Below are 18,908 nucleotides of genomic sequence, written 5' to 3' on the forward strand. Positions count from 1 at the left end.
TATTCATAATAATGGCCTACAAATTAGCTGTGTGTGCCCTCTGTTGTGTGGCTTTTTGCTAAAGTCAGCCCTTCTAGACACCAAGTCCCATGAGGGCAGGAACGTTTCAGCTTAGTCCACAGTGGGTATCAGGTAAATAGTGATGTTGGGTGTTGCTGGTGAATGGGTGATGGTTGGGTGGATGGAAGATGGGTGGATGAATGGATAGATGGATGGATAAGTGGATGGATGGATGGATGGGTGGATGGATGAATGGGTGGGTAGATGGTTGGGTGGATAGAGGATGGATGGATGGATGGGTGGGTGGATGGTTGGGTAGATGGATGGATGGGTGGATGGAGGACGGATGGATGGAGGATGGGTGGGTAGATGGATGGATGGGTGAGTGGGTGGATGGATGGGTGGGTGGGTGGATGGGTGGGTGGATGGATGGATGGATGGGTGGGTGGATGGAAGATGGGTGGATGAATGGATAGATGGATGGATAAGTGGATGGATGGATGGGTGGGTAGATGGTTGGGTGGATGGAGGATGGGTGGGTGGATGGGTGGGTAGATGGTTGGGTGGGTGGAGGATGGGTGGGTGGATGGGTGGGTAGATGGTTGGGTGGATGGAGGATGGGTGGGTGGATGGATGGATGGGCAGATGGTTGGGTGGATGGAGGATAGGTGGATGGAAGGACGGGTGGGTGGGTGGATGGATGGGTGGATGGAGGATGGGTGGATGGATGGGTAGATGGTTGGGTGGATGGAGGATGGGTGGGTGGATGGACGGGTGGGTGGAGGATGGGTGGATGGAGGATGGATGGATGGAGGATGGATGGATGGAGGATGGGTGGGTGGATGGATGGATGGGTAGATGGTTGGGTGGATGGAGGATGGGTGGGTGGATGGGTGGGTGGGTGGATGGATGGGTGGGTAGATGGATGGGTGGATGGATGAAGGTGAATGATCCCAACTTGCTCAAAGTGGAAATGCTACAGAATGGAGATATTTTGGCTACAAAAAGTGGTGTCGCTTCCCTCTGGGTTTTTGGCAGAAACTTTCCCTCTCAAGTTACATAAGCACAGGCGTCTAAGGAAAAACTGGATATGGGCAATGAGATTGTTGGGTGACATAGTCCTGGCCGCAGATGTCCACGGTAGAGGAGGGACAGTCCCCAGGCTGCAGGGTGGCCGACAGTCACAGTGACAGCGGCTCCACTTGAGCTCTCTGGTGAATGCACGCTCACGCTCATGCTCAGAGCCTCCTGTTCCGGGTAAGAGGAAGTGGCACCAGAAGTCGGGACATCTGTTTCTCTTGTTCCCTTTTTGACTGCACAACATGAAGGAGCATGAAACAGAATTTCCCGCCGAGTTCTGAAACAGCCGCAAGCAATTAGCCCTGATTTTATTTCAAAACCCTACGGACTTCACATCAACCCACCAAAGGCATTTTTGGACAGATGAGAGCATTTACAAAGGGCCTACTGTGTGCCAGACACACAGTGAGCTGGTTTTACAGGCAGTTTTCCTTATCATGCTGTATGAAGGAAATGAAAGCTTAGGGGAGACTCCCCAAATGTGTAAAATAACAGAATCACAGATTCAAATCTAACTCTAAAATATTAGGTGTAAGTAAGAAATATTTGAATGCGGTAAGAGAAAGTTGAAACACAGGCTTGATAAATTAGCACATTTGCTTACGGGCAGAAACCACAAATAATAGCACAAAAACCACGATCGTTTGGCCTGCACTTTGCGACCCGCGGTCTATCTGCCGCGTGCCTAGGCTGGTTTTGTTTTTGGCTACTGGAAATAGATGGGTCCCAACATATCTGCGACGTGTTATCTAGTTCCTCTTGTACTCACCGGGTGTTTGCATAGCATTTGTCATTCAGCATTTTCTAAAGGGCGACTTACAGAGTACATCTCAGCCAGGTAGTACAGAACAGAGAGCTAAGCAGTCTGGCACACACAGATTTAAGCCAAACAGATTTATTTAATGCAGGGCTTTCCCGTCTGCTGACACGCACAAGCGACTGTCAAGGGCATGGGGTGTTCTCAGACGTACTTGAGTCCAGAATCTCTCTTTGTTGCTTTGTTTTGCTTTTAGTACCCCGTATATGCACACCTCCAAAAAAACAGGGAACACAGTTTGGCAAAACCTTGGCTCCATGGAGTTGATTTTGCCTGGCACCTTGTCTACAATTCCAGCAGCTGCCATCAAGGTGGACCGGGCTGTTTTTCGCTAGCACTGATAACCTGGGCTGATTCCGCTTCTGGGAGTCCCAGCTGACCGCGCGTACGTTCCTCCTAAGCTGCAGTCGCTCCGTGAATGTCAAACAAGAATCACTGTTCGGGCAAAGTGCTCCCCAGTCTCCACGCTCTCGCCCACCTGGAGGCACAGCCACCAGTGACCTGGTGATTCCCACTGAGAGCAGGGACCGCGTCTTGCTCACTTCCCCCTCTCACTGGCGAGCTCACTCTTGTCTGCTGACACAGACAAGGAACCCGTGCCCCTCTCCAGGTCGGTGAGGCTCCCACTTCCATCTCCGGCTGGCCAGGAGTGACACGGAGGCACACGGAGGTGGAGCTCAAGGCCATGAAAGTAGGGAATCAGCACAAACAGGATGAAAACTCACGACCTGGGAGCTTGTGACTTGGGACTTGAGCAATCAGAGCGTTCTCCAAAGGCACAGTACACAGAGCTCTAAACCACCGCGGAATTGTATTTTAGAGAGAAAACAAGATTAAAGACGAGACTTAGAAAATGACCCAACTGGTCGAACTTGATGGCTGCGTGGATTGGAGGAAGGCACAGCCCTCCCCACCTCGCAGGCTTCCTGAGCAGCCTCAGAGCAGCTGCTGCGAAGTTGAAAGTGTTAACAAGCAAAAATCACGAAATAAACTCAAGACGGGGAGAAAAGTCAAACAGAACCATTGTGCCGGTGCCCACAGGGGAAAAACGCCTCCTGAAATCATTCCTATGGACCATCATGAAAATGTTAACAGATTTCAAATAGTTAACAGAAACTAGAATTTAAAGATAAGTTTATTTTGGTATAAAAAAGTCCATGCAGAGTCTTCTCATAATATGCATTTTTATGACTGTCGTGAGGGCCCCATGCATGCACGGATTTCCAAAAACATTTATACCAAAATAAACTTACCCATTTATTTGCATTTTTTTGTTATTTGTTTTTACATACTTGAACAAGAGAAAGAGACAGACAGAGATCTCCTGTCCACTAGGTCACTCCCCTGAGGCTGCGACACCTGGAGCTGAATCTAGGACTCAATCCAGGTCTCCCATGTGGGTGGCAGGGACCCACTTACTCGAGACATCACCTGCTGCCTCCCAGGGTGCACCTTGGCAGGAACCTGGAGTTGGAGCCAGGTCTCAAACACCAGCGTCAGCTTAGCTGCTGAGCTCATCTGTCATTCCATTCTCCATGAGCTTTTTGAAAGAACTCGGCCAGAAGTCTAAAACAGATTGCTCTCGCTCTCGGGCCATTAACTTGATCTAAGGTGGCAATTCCAAAGAAATGGAATATAGGTTAAATTTAGGGAAAACGCCGGTGTTTCTCTGTGTGGCTGTGCAGCACAAGGGCTCACTGAGAGGACTGTTGAGATTTACGGCTGACAGGGCCATCGGGGTCGCTTCAAGGTTCCCTGTCAAAGCTCCCACGCTGGCCTGGGCAGAGAGGCAATCAAAGGATTTCTGATGACCCCTTACTGCTCCCAGGGCCAGAGAGGAAGGAAGTGACGAAACACCAGACCACACCCGGCTGTAGAGCTCAGAGGCTGAAGATCAGAAAATGCCGCCTTTATCTAGGTATTCTTTTGATTTCATACTTTCATCTTGGAAAAACCTAGAATTAGAAGCGTGTTTACTCCACACTGTGATTTGCAGGAACCAACTGTGTAGTGTCAGGGAGAAAAACGCAGACCAAGGGACCGTTGCCCATGCTCGTAAATGGCCGACAAAGCCCAGATTTGGAATAATTAGTGCAAAACGGCTCCATCTACAACGGTCTTGCTCTTGTCTGCAAGGACATCAGACTTGACTAGGAGGGTCCCCTCCTTGTTACAGGGTTGGCTGGACGAACCCGGCCTGCCCACACAGCTGAAGAGCAACACCGGGAGGGAAGCGGGTTTGCGAGATAACCTGGTCCAAGGCTTCACCCCTCTTGTGAGAAGCAGCAAACCATCCCAGGGAAGAAGACAGGATCCTGGCTCTGCCGTTGCCTGCTCTGAGCCTAGCAAGCTCCAGGAACACTCTTCCGTGGGAGTGACTGCGTGGAGACACAGCTAAGAGCCCGCACAGACTGTGCGCTCCATAAGCAGCAGCCACTGGCAGCACAGCAGAGACCCAGGTGAGGGGTCCCTGCCTCGGCCCTGGGCTCCACAGGGCCCCCTGCAGCCCCCCACGTGCTGGATCGAGGGCAGATCCACCTGGAGCTCACGTGTCCTATTAACTGGGGCCCCACGTTCCCTGCACAGTGTCCACTTTCAAGGCCCGCATGGATTGCACGCTGCAGATGGTCACACTCTCCTCCCAGGGAGTGAAGAGTAGCAGTGATTGGCGGGGCTGTGGGTGGAGCTTGGGCCTCGACCTGGGGAGTCCAGGCATGCGCATGAAAGACCACTCCTGTGCTGGGCTGAGGAGAGGAGAGCAGGCCATGGGCCAAGAGCTGGCTCGTCCTGCACCATAGCGCGTGGACGCTGTTGCATTCTGTATTAGAGATCCTAACTTTGAAGCTTGCCTGCAGGTCGTGGGGGGCTCCATTCGCAAAGGCAGGAGGGCAAGAGCCCGTTCTAACAGTGAGGCAGGGAGCCTGTAAGCCTTCCACCGGCCATTCGTGCCCTTGTGTGAGGTCCCACGCACATTAGGCGCAGAAGTGACTCCTGCAGTCGTTTGTATTTCTCATCGCTCCACTCTATCAGAGACTACAGATTCTACCCTGCTGGACACTGACGTCCACTATTCCAGAGGACCGTCCTTGTGTGGCTTCACTGGAAATTCGAACCAAAGCTTAAAGGACCAGCAGGAGCCAGCCGGTGGCCGCTGGTCGTCGGGCCGTAGCTTATCAGAATGTGCACGCGTTCCAGGGTCCGTGCAGTCCATGCGGTGACTCTGCTGGCTCCCTCGGAAGCGGGAGCTGGCTGAGCCCTGCTCCGCGGCTCTGTCACTTGCGAGGCTCAGCTACTCCCTCTGTCTTAGCTTCTCTGTCTGTCTGCCATGAGTCAGACTGTGAAGCCCAGGATGACTGGGGTGGCAGCAGCTGACGCCTGCACGGAGCAAGACTCCGCATCTGCAGGGAGGCACTGAGGTTGAGGCTGTCCCCTGGGACCCCTGGGAGGTGCAGCCCGACGCGGCGTGCTCACGTCCTGGCAGCTCTACCCTCTGGGGTGCAGTGGGTTAGTTCTCTCAGCAGTGTTGCAAAACCCAGTTCCCTGCACGCCATCGCTGGTCTCTCTGCTCTTCCACCGTGAGATACCAGGGAGAAGGCCCTTGCAAGATGCTGTCAGCATGCACTTGGACCTCTGGTCTCCACAGCCGTAAGCCGAATGAAGCTCTGTCCTTTCTAACTTACCCAGCCTGTGGTGTTCTGTTGTAGCAGCAGATGATAGACGAAGACAGAAGTGCTGGTCACACGTTGGTGAAGCAAGAGGCTTACTCAGTATGCACAATACTAAAAATACTAGAAACTATCCAAATGCCTAAAAGTAGAAAGTGATTGAAATATCGAACAGTCGTATGATGGACTGTTAGGAGTCATCACAGATTGTATCTTTAAATGAATCCCAGCGGCATGGGAACATTCTCACAATATAATTTTAAATTCAAAAGCAGGATATGCAGTGACATTCAGTGGGGCAGCAGATAAAGCTGCCAGCTGCAGTGTCGGAATCCCATACGGGTGCCGCTCCACTTCCGAGCCAGCTCCCTGCGTGGCCTGGGAAGGCATGGAGGACGGCCCAAGTCCCTGGGCCCCTGCACCCGCGTGGGAGGCCTGGAAGAAGCTCCTGGCTCTTGGCTTTGGATCGGCCTAGCTTCGGCTGCTGCAGACATTCGGGGAGTGAACCAGCACATGGAAGACTCTCTGTCTCTAACTCTGCCTTTCAGATACATAAATAAATCTTTTTTTAAAAAAAGATTAATACAGTGACCACCAACTTATCTTAAGGTTACCTTTTAAAAAAAAAGAAATTATATTCAGTATAAACCCAAGTGGTAAGGGACCCACCCACACATCGATTTTGCTAGGACATACATGACATGAGTAGTCCCCTAGAGTTGTGGAATTCTGAGCAATTTTTGTTTTCTAATTCACCCTTGTTGCATGTACTCATATATTACAAAAAGGTTTTTTTTTAAATAGAAAGCTCTATAAATAAAGTTAAAATCGAAAAATGATACTGATACCAACAGTTTTTGCAATAATATGACTCATAACGAAAAAACGGAGGTGAGTGTTTAGCCAGCCTCATGGTTAAGACGCCCGTGTGCCACATCACTGTATGTGGGTTTGGTCTGCAGCTCTGGCTCCTGACTCCAGCTTCTTGCCAATGTACGTGCTAGGAGGCAGCAGGTGGTGGCCCTGCCATCCATGTGGGTGACACACGTGAGGTCCTGGCTCCAAGCTTTGACCCAGCCTAGCACCCACCACTGAGGGCGTTTGAGCAACAGATCCAGGCTTGCTCTCTCTCTCTCTCTCTCTCTGCCTCTCAAATTAATAAATAAATTTTTGAAAGGCAAAAGATAGACATTGCAAGGAAAAATGGGTAAAATAGCTTGCACAGAGACCTCCCTGGCTGCGGTGCCGGCTTTGTGCCAAGTGAGCCCGGCTGTCCAGCCACATGGTGCATTCCTGTGTCCCCATGAGTCGGGTGTGACCTCACAGCCAAGAGCTCTGCCATGGAGGGTGACAGAGGAAAGCACACAGTTTTATGAAACAGTGGAATCCATTTCCCAAGCTTGGTGTAGCTATATGGGGCTTTTAACATGAGCTCAGCGCTTTGCAGGCAAAACCCCGTTCAGTTCTAATAATCCATGAGGCAGGCTTTCTTGTTTTCCCTACGGTTGATGTGAGAAAAGCGAGGCTGGAGACCAGGCTCACCCTGTGCTGGGAGGCGTATGAATGAGGGCACTTCCCAAGTTCATGGGAAAATGGAATTAAAAATATATTTCGGTGATCAAACATTTGAAATCCATGTGCAGGTAATTTAATACCATGCATTTTCGATGGGCTTTCTGATGATCCCTTATCTGTATAGAAATGGCCAGGAAAACAATTCACTCAAACATTACCGTGGTTATTTCTGGACTTCCAGACTAAGTACTGTAGGTCCACGTTTTCTCAACAAATGTACATTACTCTTATAATTTTAAATGGTATAAAAATGGAAACAGCAGCAATGAATTTGAATTTTCTTGATTAAAAAAAAATAGATTGCAATAGCCAAAGACCTTTCAGAGGATCCAGATTTAAGTCATACCCCGCCCCCATTTTCTCCAGTGTACTTTAGACACAGAAAACAATTTCATTACCAAACTTAGAAACCACGTTTGAAAATTCCCCCAAGGAGGTCAGAATTTCTGATAGCGCTGGGACTTCCACATGTCTGTCTTCTCCAGTGACGTGGCAGAGCCCAACTCATCTTTTAAAAGATAGATTATTTATTTGAAAAGCAGAGTGACAGAGAGGGAGGGAGGAGGGGAGGCAGGGGAGGGGGGAGAGAGAGAGAGAGAGAGAGAGAGAGATCGTTCATCCACTGGTTCACTCCCCAAATGTCCATAGCAAACAAGGCTGGGCCACGCCTAAGCAGGAGCCAGGAGCTGCATCCTGGTTTTCTACATGGGTGACATGGGCCCACGCCTCTGGGTCATCTTCCTCTGTCCCCCGGGTGCATTGGAAGCAAGGAGTAGCCGGGATCCAAACCGGCACTCCAGTATGGGATGCAAGTGTCCCAAGTGGCGATTTCACCTGTTTCGCCACGATGCCCACCCCAGAGCTCTACTCACTTTACGCTGCCTCCTGGAGGTCCCCACAGTGTCCCCGATGAGCACCAGGAGGCCCTCGAGCTCGGGTACCCCTTGGTGTGTCAAGGTCAACAGCAGTTGCTGCCCTATGGGGGTGAATGTGGGGAGTGGACAGTGCTGCCCTCGCGGGCACAGACCGCTGGCTGCTTCCAGATGACAGCAAGACCCCTGGACTGACATTGTCCCTTAATGAAGTGGCCTCCTGTCGCGGGTCCTTGAGGCTGTAGTGCATCAGCGTGCTCTGAATCACGGCTGGCAAATGCGTTCTGTAAAGGGCCAGAGAGGGACGACTCAGGCCTGGGGCCGGTCTCCGCTGCAGCTGCTCAGCCCCGCCGCTGTGGCGGGAATGGAGTGTGTGACTGTGTCCCCGTAAAGCTCTACTGACCAAGACAGGGAGCTGTGCCTGGACAATGGTTTATTTATTTATTTCATTATCATTTAAAAGTTATTTAATTTTTTTTAACTTTGAGCTACAGAGAGAGAGGGAGAGGCAGAGAGAGATCTTCCATCCACCAGGGTTCACTCCCCAGATGGCCACAATGGCCAGGGCTGGGCCGGTCTGAAGCCAGGAGCCAGGAGCTTCTTCCAGGTCCCCCACAAGAATGCAGGGACCTAAACACTTGGGCCATCGTCCACTGCTTTCCCAGGCCATTAGCATGGAACTGGATCAGAAGTGGAGCAGCTGGGAGACAAACAGGAACTCATATAGGATGCCAGCCTTGCCAAGTGGCTGCTTTACCTGCTATGCCACAGTGCCAGCCCCCAGACCAGGGTTAGTTACACACCACCACTTGCTACCCAACACCCCTTGAAAGTATAATCACAGAACCAGCTCTGACTGGTTCCACTCCACCAATCCCGGGGGAGGGGGGAGCCTTTAACTTCAAATAGCCAGTGTTTTTCCCCGTGGAACTGAGGAGACCAGAAAATGACTGGAACTGAATGCCAAGGACCCTTTCAGAAGCAGGGGTCCCTTGACCCGAAAGACCTGGTACAAAGCCCTCAGTCAGACTGGCCCCTTCAGCCCTCCACACCCCAGATGGCTCTCCCTCACCCACACAGCCTGCTCCAAACCCCAGGTCAAGGACCGGATCTGAGCCCTACCTCCTGTCTCCACGCTGGTCAGCCTTGCAGACACAGCGTCTCTTTTCTCGGAAGCTGGTGCCACGGTGTTGGTCTCTGGGCACCTGGGAGCAGGGAGCCCTTGCTCCTAATGTAGAACACCCCCGAGATGCAGACCAAGTGCTCCCAGGTCTCCTGAACCAGATGTCGGCGAGATCCCCAGACGATCTGAGTGACCGCACAGTGAAGTTTGGAGAAGCGCTGTCTCAGAGCTGTCTCGCGGGCCTGACTGCTCACGGGAACCACTGTGGGGGGAGGGGACTCTTGGAAAAACTGACGTTCAGGATAGTGAATGTTTGGGGCGCAGGCTAGAGCCCAGGCGCTGGGAATCTTAAAAACTCCCGGGTGGTTCTATCATGTGGCTGGAATTGAGAATCTATAGAAATGGTCACTTTAAAACAATAACTAAAACACCGCCTATCAGAAAGACCAACATAGCAGGCAGCAGCTATTGCAAGAGAAATGCCCATTTCTTTTTTTACAGCTTGGCAGGGCACAGGCTGCACCCGCAGTCCTGGGGAAGCCACCCGAAGGGACTTCCATCAGAAGCAGAAGTGGCCACCTGCTGATGACGAGCTCCTGAGCCAGTTCCTGTGTGGCCTTCACTGCCTGCCCGCAGAGGGCCGGAGTCCCGGGAGCCAGGCCCAGCCACACACGGAGAACCAAGGGCTTTGATTTAGCTCCTGGCGAGCATAGCAACACTCAGATGTCAGCCACTCGGGGAGAACAGAAGGTTGTGGAGCCAGGACGAATCACGCGATGGGAAAGCCTAAGCCTGACTTTCGTCACGGAACGCACTTGCACAAACAGCCAGCAGAACGATGCTGGACACCACATGCAGCTTTTGAGAGTTCTGGAGGTGGAGGCAGGCGTCACAGCACAAGAGGCGGCAGCCAATCTGCTGGGGGCAGGGATGGACCACCAAGGCGAGGCTTCCCCCAGGGGTAAAACATAGTACAAAAAAAAAAAAAAAAAACCTTAAAAAAAAATAGCACCAAACAGACTGCTACTTATGTTCAAATTCTGAGCGTGGCACTAGGAGCTGTGACCAGCAGTGCGACACGGCAGTAGAAGCAACCTGTTCCTGTGTGGAACCCGAGTGGATTCCTGGGAAGCTTGGATGGGGTCGGAATCAGGAATCCTTGCTCCTTCCCTCGGCCCTGAAATCTATATCCTGCGCCCCAAAAGCAGCTGTGCAAGGGTGCAAGGGGAGGCATGGGCCACCCGCCCAGCTGCAGATGGTGGCAGCTCCACGCAGGCCCAGCTCCTTCCTCGTACACAGTCCTGCCACTCCTGCGGGAGACCTGGGTGGAGTTCTGGCTCCTGCCTTTGGCTTGACCCTGCCTTGGCCATTGTGGCCTTATGGGGAGTGAACCGGCAGATGAAAGATTCTCTCTCTCTCTCTCTCTCTCTCTCTCTCTCTCTCTCTCTTCCCTGCAGCTCAGACACTCCCTGGACCCCAGTCAGAGGAGGAAGCCTCTGAGTAAGCTTGTTCGACTATGAAGTTGTGTCCACAAGCGTAACCCATGTCACTTGGGGGAGCTGTTTTCAGACTTTCACCTGTCTAATGGACAGCTGAAGTCTCTGATTAGCCAGAGATGAGAACTTCTTGGGCGGTCTTGGGAAACTCACTTGGCTTCTTCCAAATCTAGAGAAGAGAGTGGCTTGGAGGCTCTCTGGGGGAAGTCAGTCCCTCCCTGGAGTTGAATGGCAGGGGATCCCTTGGTTGAAAGGTGACCCAGCTGTAGACTGGATCATCCATGCTGGGACAGAGGCACATACTGGAGCTGCTCCTGACGACCTGGGCGCACAGGCACCTGTCGCTTCCTGCCACAATACCCTGCCATGTCCCATGGCAGGGTTAGTGAGGTTAGAGGGGCCTCTACTTCTGGTCAGGCCCAGGTGTACCTGGCACCCAAGAGGGCTTCCCAACACGTACACTCCCCTGGAAGGCCTCTGCCGTGTTATCTGGGCACACCGGCTGGAACTTAGTGACATTACCCACCTTGGGCAGAGAGCTAAGCTGCTACTTGCAACACCCACATCCCACATGATCTCCGCTAAGTCCCAGCTGCTCCACTTCCCATCCAGCTCCCTGCTGATGTGCCTGGGAAAGCACAGGGGGAGGACCTGGGTAGAGCTCTGAGCTCCTGACTTTGGCCTGGACCAGTGCTGGTCCACTGTAGCCACTGGGGAGCGAACCAGCAGATGGAAGACTCTCTCCCTCTCTCCCTCCCCCTCTCTCTCCCTCTCTCTCTCCCTCCCTTTCTCTATCTCTATCTCTATCTCTCTCTCTCTCTCTCTCTCTATCTCTCTCCTTGCCTTTCAGGTAAGTCCTTGCTAAACAGGACCCCACCTTTCCCCTACACAGCCTTGTTTCTGGAAAGCTCCCAGTAGTGCCAAGCCGCTGAGTCCCGGAGGATGAGGGTGCTCATCTCACACACAGCTCAGGAAATGGTTTACAGCCAAGACCAGGTATCAGGGCCTTGGTGCTGCCCCGGGCTGCCCCTGGGAGCAATCTAGAGATGTGCAAATGCTTCTTCATCATGTCTACAGAGTACCGGGACAGGCCTGGGAGAGGCCCTCCAGGAAAGGGCTTTGTTTTTAAATCTGTGCTTGACTGTGGGGACATTGAAGAGTGGGCTCCTTGGGATACAGCTTTGCAGACAGGTGAATAGGTTTGAAGAGCAGGAGGTACAGCTAAACAACCAGAGAAACAAGTGCCACTCCAGGCCAGATGTTTGCATGAATGGCAGGGTTATTCACAGTAGTTAAAATGTAGCGAATAAGTGGATACACAAAGTGTGACGCATCCATACAATGGACCACTCTGCCTTCCAACAGAAAGAAATCTGAGGTTCGCTGGCCACATGTGTCAGAAGGGGGAACCCTAAGGACATTTTGCTGGGTAAAATAAGCAGGTGAGACAAGGACAAGCAGTATTCCAGAGAGGTCACCTCGGCGGAGCAAATCACAGAGGGAAAGTGGAGTGGTGGTTGCCAGGGGCTGGGGAGGGGCGCGGGGGAGTCGTGTCTGGAGTTTGGGTTCAGAGTTTCAGTTTTGCAAGGTGGAGGGTCTGTGGCTGCAGGTAGGAAAGGCAATGGGCAGAGCGAAGGAGCTGACTGGCACCAACCTGCACGTGCAACGCGGTGGAACGGTGCATCCTACCCTGCGTGTGATACCGACGCGGGGCCGGAGGGGGCGCTCTCACTTGCTGCAGAATGCTTCCTGGTGGTCCCCCACCTAAGCCTTGGTCTCAGTTCCCCTCCACCCCACCTGCCTCACACCCCAAGCAGATGAGTCCCGAGCCAGCCCTCCCCAGCACCCCGTGAGCCCTCCGGAAGCCAACATCTTAAAGAGGGACCCTGCACAGGGAGAGGGCGGGGTCCTCTCCTCCCTCCACAAATGGCCACCAGACCCTTTGGGGCCTGTGCCCAGAGTGACAGCTACGGTTACGTGCTGCTGAATGAGGGGGTGTGCCCTGAGCCACGTGTCACTGTGTGGCCATCACAGAGCGCACGCACACATCCGTGGTCAGTCCCTGCACGTGGCCTCCCGGGACTGGTGATCCAGCAAGATGGAGGGAGCGCTTTCCAAACACAATGATCAAAGTGTAGTAAATGCATAAACCAGTGACATCGGTGCTCGTCACCGTCACCAAGCATTATGTGCCACTCATAATTGCAGGTGCTGTGGTTTTATATGGCTGGCGATGCAGCAGGCGCGTTTACACCAGCGTCATGCAAACACGTGAGTAATGTGTTGCCCTGGGACACTCCAGTGGCTGCGACGTCACTAGGAATTTTTCGGGTCTGTTGTAGTCCTGACTTAAACATGGTCGTCTGTGATGCACATGTCCTCATGCAGGCGGGACTGCGTTTGGTGGCAAAGCCCCGTTGCTGTTGGTGGTCTCAGGCAGCAGCCGGCAGAAGAGGGCATAATGACTGCAGGGGGAGCACGGGCTGGGAACACGCTGGCCTCACCTCCAGCTCTGTCACCTTTGAGGGCAGCGCAGTCCTGGTGCCCTGGCGGGTGAGTTTCAGACGCTCACCACAGGCAGCTGGGAGGCAGCCCTGGCATTAAGCAAAGAGGGGTGCTGGGCAGGTCTGTGGCACAGACGTGCCCTGGGCTCTGAGACAGTCCAGAAGGAAGAGCGAAGCTTCATCCGGGGTTGGCTCTGACAGATCGGTCTAGAGTCAGAGGCCATTGGAGGGAGCCCAGCGGCCCAAGGGCAGACACTTTGTCCCGCTGAGCGGACCCTGCAGAGAGGCAGAGCGAGCCACTTGCCCTGGTGCTTTGGTAATGCATTTTTCTAGCAAGGAGACCGTCATCATCGCTTACCTCCAAACATGGGCACCCAGAGCGACTTCAGGCTGGTTTGGACACGCAGGATTCGAAGCTAAGAACAGAACAGTCATTTACAGGACTAATTAGAACATGAGTCAGCGCGATTTGTCAGATTTGGCGATATTGCCGTCTGTGCCAATTTGTAAATGATGGAGGCAGTGGGGGCTGGGCACCAGTGCTCTCTGTCCCGTTGCTAGGGGCAGAGGAATGGCGTGGTAGCCTGGTGACCAACACAAGTGCCCCTGGAGGATGCCACTTGGGGACCTTATCTGGATCCTGCAGACGGCAGCAGGCTTGGCAGTGCGGGCTGCTGGGGTCCACAGCTGTGGGAAAGTCAGAACAATGCAGCCCTGGGGATGAATGAGGGCTATGTGACACAACACACACACACACACACACAGACACACACTCACACAGTCACACACATACACTCACACACTCACCCGCTTGTATAAAAGCAATGAATGTATGGGACCGGGGTTTTAAAAGCAGGTGGGAATTTCAGTTAGGACCCCGGTGGCTGACCCGAGTACCGGTGCACACGCTCAGCTCCCAGCTCTGACGAAGGGCAGGCAGCCTCGGATGAGCTGAGCCCGCGCTCCATTGCACGCAGGCCGTCGGCAGCCAGCCGTGCGTGTCGCTGCACATCCTTACAGATTTCATCTCCTTGTGTTTTCCTGGAAGCAACGTCACGCTGCTGCATGGACACCACCCGCAGTGGTGGGAAAAAGAAAACTGTAACCAGAAGTGGGTTTCTTAACCAGCGGGGGGGCGGGGAGAGACACTGCAGGCGTCCAGAGACTTTGTCCTGATTTGCTGCGAGGCCCACTCACCTGTCTCCTGGTCTGGAGGAGAGAAGAGCTGGCACTAAAGGCTCTCTCCAGAACCCTGTGCTGGAGAACAAAACGGGGGCAGGGGAAGAGGCCCTGCTCACCCCCCCTCCGCCCCCGCAGGCCCCGGGAGAGCAGGTGCCACCTCCTGCTTGCTCAGTGCCAGACAGGGCTTTGCCAAGTAAGACCCCAACCTGCAACCCCAGGGACCCCAGACACTCTCTCCAGCAGGGACCGCACTCACGGAGGCTGCGTGTCTTCCTCCCATTCCGCTGTCTTCCACCACATCCTCGCCAGCGTTTCTGTTCGATATTAAATGAACACCATGAGAGTCTTGAGTTTCACGTTCCTTTGAGCAAATGCCAGCGCAGCCAGGAAACCGGCTTTTCCTGATCTCCCCTGCGCGCCTCGTTGGTTCACAGGTGTGAGCGCACTGGGGAGCCATCGTGGAGAAACGGAATTCAGACAAGTGTGTTTTGGTGCAAACACATTTTGAAATGCATGCATGGTTTTATGGTTCTTTTCAAATTATTTTTTAAAAGATTCAGTTACTTATTTGGAAGTCAGAGTTACAGAGAAAGAGAGAGACAGAAAGAAAGAGAGAAGTCGTCCATCAGCTGGTTCACTCCCCAGATGGCTGCAGTGACTGGGGCTGGGGAGCCAGGAGCCAGGAGCTTCTTCCAGGTCTCCCGCGTGGGTTCCCAAACACTTGGGTCATTTCTGCTGCTTTTCCCCAGGCCGTTAGCTGGGAGCTGGATTGGAAATGGAGCAGCCACCATATGAACCAGCGCCCGCATGGGATGCTGGGGCTACAGGCAGTGGTTTTACCAGTTCTACACAATGCCGGGCCCCATGCAGTTTTTAAAATTATGCACATTGTCTATGAACTTTCTGAATACCCACCATGTGCATGGATTTCAATTATTTTCACCAAAATAAACTTATCTTTTGGTTCAATTATCCATGAAGTTTTCAAAGTACCCTAGAATCATCACGGGGGGGAGCAAACCTCCCGGGCTGTCTGTTCCTCTCCCTGCGCCCAGCTGGTGCAGATCCTCACATCCGCCCCTGCTCTGTCTTCCCGTGTGGTCCCTTTCTTCTGTTTCCGCCTGTCCCTCTCAAGTCCACAGCTGCCACTCGCCCTCTGCCCCAGCCAGCCATTGTCCCCAGCTGTGCCTCCCCCCACATGGCCATCACCCTCCAGGACACGACTGCTCTTGTCACAGACACCCCGCACTTACACACCCATCACAACCCAACACACAAATACACAACACACACACTCCATGCACAAACCAACCCATACTCAGCATGCACACAACACATGCACGATACACAGGCATCCAACAGACAACACACATCCTCCCAACACACACACACACAATAGCACAATATACATGTACCCAACACACACCTAGAACACACACACACTCACCCGATACATACACAGAGCCATATGCATGCAACACATAACACACACCCAACACAGCAATGCTAACAAGCTCCTGTCAGCTCAGATACCCTCATCAGCAAAGCCCATCGTGGCCTGCGAACGCTCACGGTGTACTCCGGTCTACTTCCCCAGCTGGGCCTCCCTGCGGCCCCCTGCTCCAAGGAGCACCCACTGGGAGACTGTGTCGCAGTGAAAGAAGTGCCCAGTGAAATACTGTGGCCCTGCGTTTATCTGTTCTGTAGACAACAACAGAAAAACACACACATACACGAAACATATCTGCATATCCGGCCCTTATGCCTCCAGCAGGGGAGGCGGCTGCGTTTCCACTGGCTGTAACCCGTGACTTCCTGTAGCAGAATCACAAGTCCTCAGGGGCTGGAGCCACGTCCCCTCCATCTGCACGTCCAACTCCATCTCCAGCCCAGGCTGCCCACAGGCCTCCTCCCGCTGTGCTGTCCAGGCCACAGCCCGGTTCTGGCCGGGGCTGTTGCCTGGCGCTGCTCCATGGTTTGAGTGTGAGCCTCGGAAGCCTGCACCTGCTGCCAGCTCCTGAGAGTGACTTGGCGGACAGAGTCCAAACTCCTTGGGGCAAACCGGGTGTCGGGTACGTGAGGCCTCCTGAGGCCAATCCACACCGTGGGGGACTCCTTGAAGACCCGAGGTGGTGGCCAGCCTGGGGAGATGGCCAGAATCCTGTGGCGGTGTTTAACTGCCCCACAAGCTCGCCGCCATGTCTGCTGCAGTCCTTTGGTATGGCCACAGATCAGGGTCACCGCTGTCAGAATCACAGCCCAGGCCTGGCAGCACCCCAGACTCCAGGCCAGGGGCCTCTCACTAGCCCAGCAGGAGCCACGGAGGCCCGGACCCGAGTCCTTCCTCTTGGTCTCCCACCCGCGTTCCTGGGATTGCTCCAGGGGAGTGCCTGCCACGGAGCGCTAATGGATCTGCTTCTATTTTCAGTTTCTTTTTAAAGACTTGGTTATTTATTTGAGAGCAAGAGAGAGAGAAAGGGAGAGAGAGAGAGAGACTTCCAGCCTCTGGTTTACTCCTGGAATGGCTAAAACAGCCAGGGCTGGTGCAGGCCAAAGCCAGGAGCCCAGAGTTCCATCCGGTCTCCCACATGTGTGGCAGCACTTGGGCCCTCATCTGCTTCTTTCCCAGGAGCATTAACAGGGAGCTGGACTGGAAGCCCAGTAGCCTGGACTCAAGCTGGCACTCTGATACAGGATGCTGGGAGCCGTAGGCAGTGCTTAACCTGCTGCGCCACAGCGCCGATCCTCCAGCTGCTTTCTTGTGGTTATTCTAAGCTGCATAACAACCTGGGGCAAACTCCAGTCGCCCCGCCCTGCCGTGGACACTAGACCTTCGCCCTCCTCTCTGCATCGTGGTCTCCTCAACCAAACTCCCTCTCGACCTCTCCCTACCCTCCCCAGCCTCTGTATACTCTGTCTCCTGGAGATCAGCTCTCAGGTTCCACGTGGGGAACAGCTCAGCAGAGAGATTGCGACTTGGCCTTGACCTCTCTTAGTGAGAGTATTATTATTTTTTGAAGCTACGATGTGTCGTCCTGTCTTTTAGGGCTGGGCAGTTTATGCATAGATCCCACCCATCCGGGATCCATGCCATTCTACTTGTCTACTGGTTCAACGATTAGATACACTCTCTCCAAGCCCGGAAGTTCTTATTCTTTGGGATGCTCAAGTTTCAACATTTGGTAAATGGGGATAATGCGTGCTGTGAGGTATTCTGGGGGAGGGGGGGGATGCATGTTCTAGAGAAAGGGAGTTTTACAGCACAGCCCTCTACTAGGTGAGCGAAGAGGCCAGCTTGGGGGCAGGTGGGGGCGCGGGCTGCCCAGGTGGAGGTCTTTGATTTAACCATCACCGAGCGCATTCTTGGACTTCACATTCGTAATTGTGAGCCAGGCTTAGCAAGGGGAGGTATGATCCTAAACACCACGGAACAACTCCCTGGAAGCAGGCAGGCTGAACTGAGAGCGGGGACTCCACCCCCAGACAGCTCCTGGAATACAGTGCACATTCAGACGCCGCTCGGGAAGGCAGGGCCGGGCTCCCAAGCGGGTCCAGCAGTCGCTTTGCGTACACAGTGGTGAGAAGTAGGGCACTGGTGGAAAATAGAAAGCAATTTCCAGACCTCCCTCTTCCTTGAAGCAAAGGCGTGGTTAGTTCCAAATAGCTCTCCTAGGAGGGCGCCTGGCTTCCTTCCCGGCCCTGGCTGGCTCTGCAGATACAGACAGACAGACAGACAGGCGGGCAGGCCATGCAAATGACCCCCACCCCCACCCACACCCCCCCTGCACCCCGGCTGCTGCAGGTGGCCAGGCCTGATGCTGCAAGATGAGCAGCTGTACTCAGTAAAGCGAAAAGGAAAGAGTGAGCTGATTGCTTCCCTCTTGGGTTAGGCAGGGCACTCCCAGGCTGCGGCTCCAGTCCGTTGCCTTTTCCCATCGCCGCCTTCCTCCCAGATACAATGCTTTTCATGCTTGAGCCCAGTAGCCTGTTTCGGCAGAAAGTCCTCTTGCAGAAGTGTGTCTCGTGGCGATAATTCTTTTAATCAGAAGAATAAAAGGACCGTTGGTAACGCCGCGTACCCATAGGTTATCTCCCTGATGGTTTCCCCCAGTCTATGCACTGACTGAGACCCAGGACAATAAACATGTAAATGAATTTCATAGGGAGGGCTGGAGATGTGCGCTGTGCCCAGTCTGTCGTCCGCAATAGACCAGGAAGCTCTCGAGTGAGGGCTTCTCCGACCGTGAGCTCAGCCCCCCAGGGGCCACCACCCTGGGGAGAAAGGATCCCTTAAAATGGAGCAGAAGTCAGCGAACTGGCGTCTGGGCGTGTCCAGGCAGCCTGGTGCACGGGGCAGGTTCCACAGCCGCCTGGTCAGTGGTGAGCAGCGTTCTAATGCCCGCACGCTGAGGACGTCAGCCACACAGTGGCTATTGCTTGCATCATGACACCAGTTTCTCCTGCGTGGAAACAAAACCGTGGCAGAAATAAAAGGTGACACGGGAACCTATGGGAGACAGCAGATCATCAGCTTCTAGAACATCCTCCTTCCCCTCCTGCGGGCCCCACAAGCCCAGCGGTCTCTGCTCTCTCA

At 53.6% G+C, this 18,908-nt stretch overlaps 1 long non-coding RNA gene across 1 annotated transcript; it reads right to left on the minus strand.

The window, feature by feature from the left end:
* Positions 1-1,703: 1,703 nt before the first annotated feature.
* On the minus strand, positions 1,704-14,678 carry LOC138849845 (uncharacterized). Its single transcript, XR_016234351.1, has 3 exons — positions 14,571-14,678; positions 13,491-13,548; positions 1,704-8,709 (listed from the first exon to the last, which is right to left on the minus strand). It is a non-coding gene; the product is annotated as an uncharacterized LOC138849845 (long non-coding RNA).
* Between the last annotated feature and the right edge of the window lie 4,230 nt (positions 14,679-18,908).

This window comes from Oryctolagus cuniculus, chromosome 5 (assembly GCF_051225735.1).
Source record: "Oryctolagus cuniculus isolate XC-2025 breed Fujian yellow rabbit chromosome 5, ASM5122573v1, whole genome shotgun sequence".
NCBI classification, from domain to species: Eukaryota; Metazoa; Chordata; class Mammalia; order Lagomorpha; family Leporidae; genus Oryctolagus; species Oryctolagus cuniculus.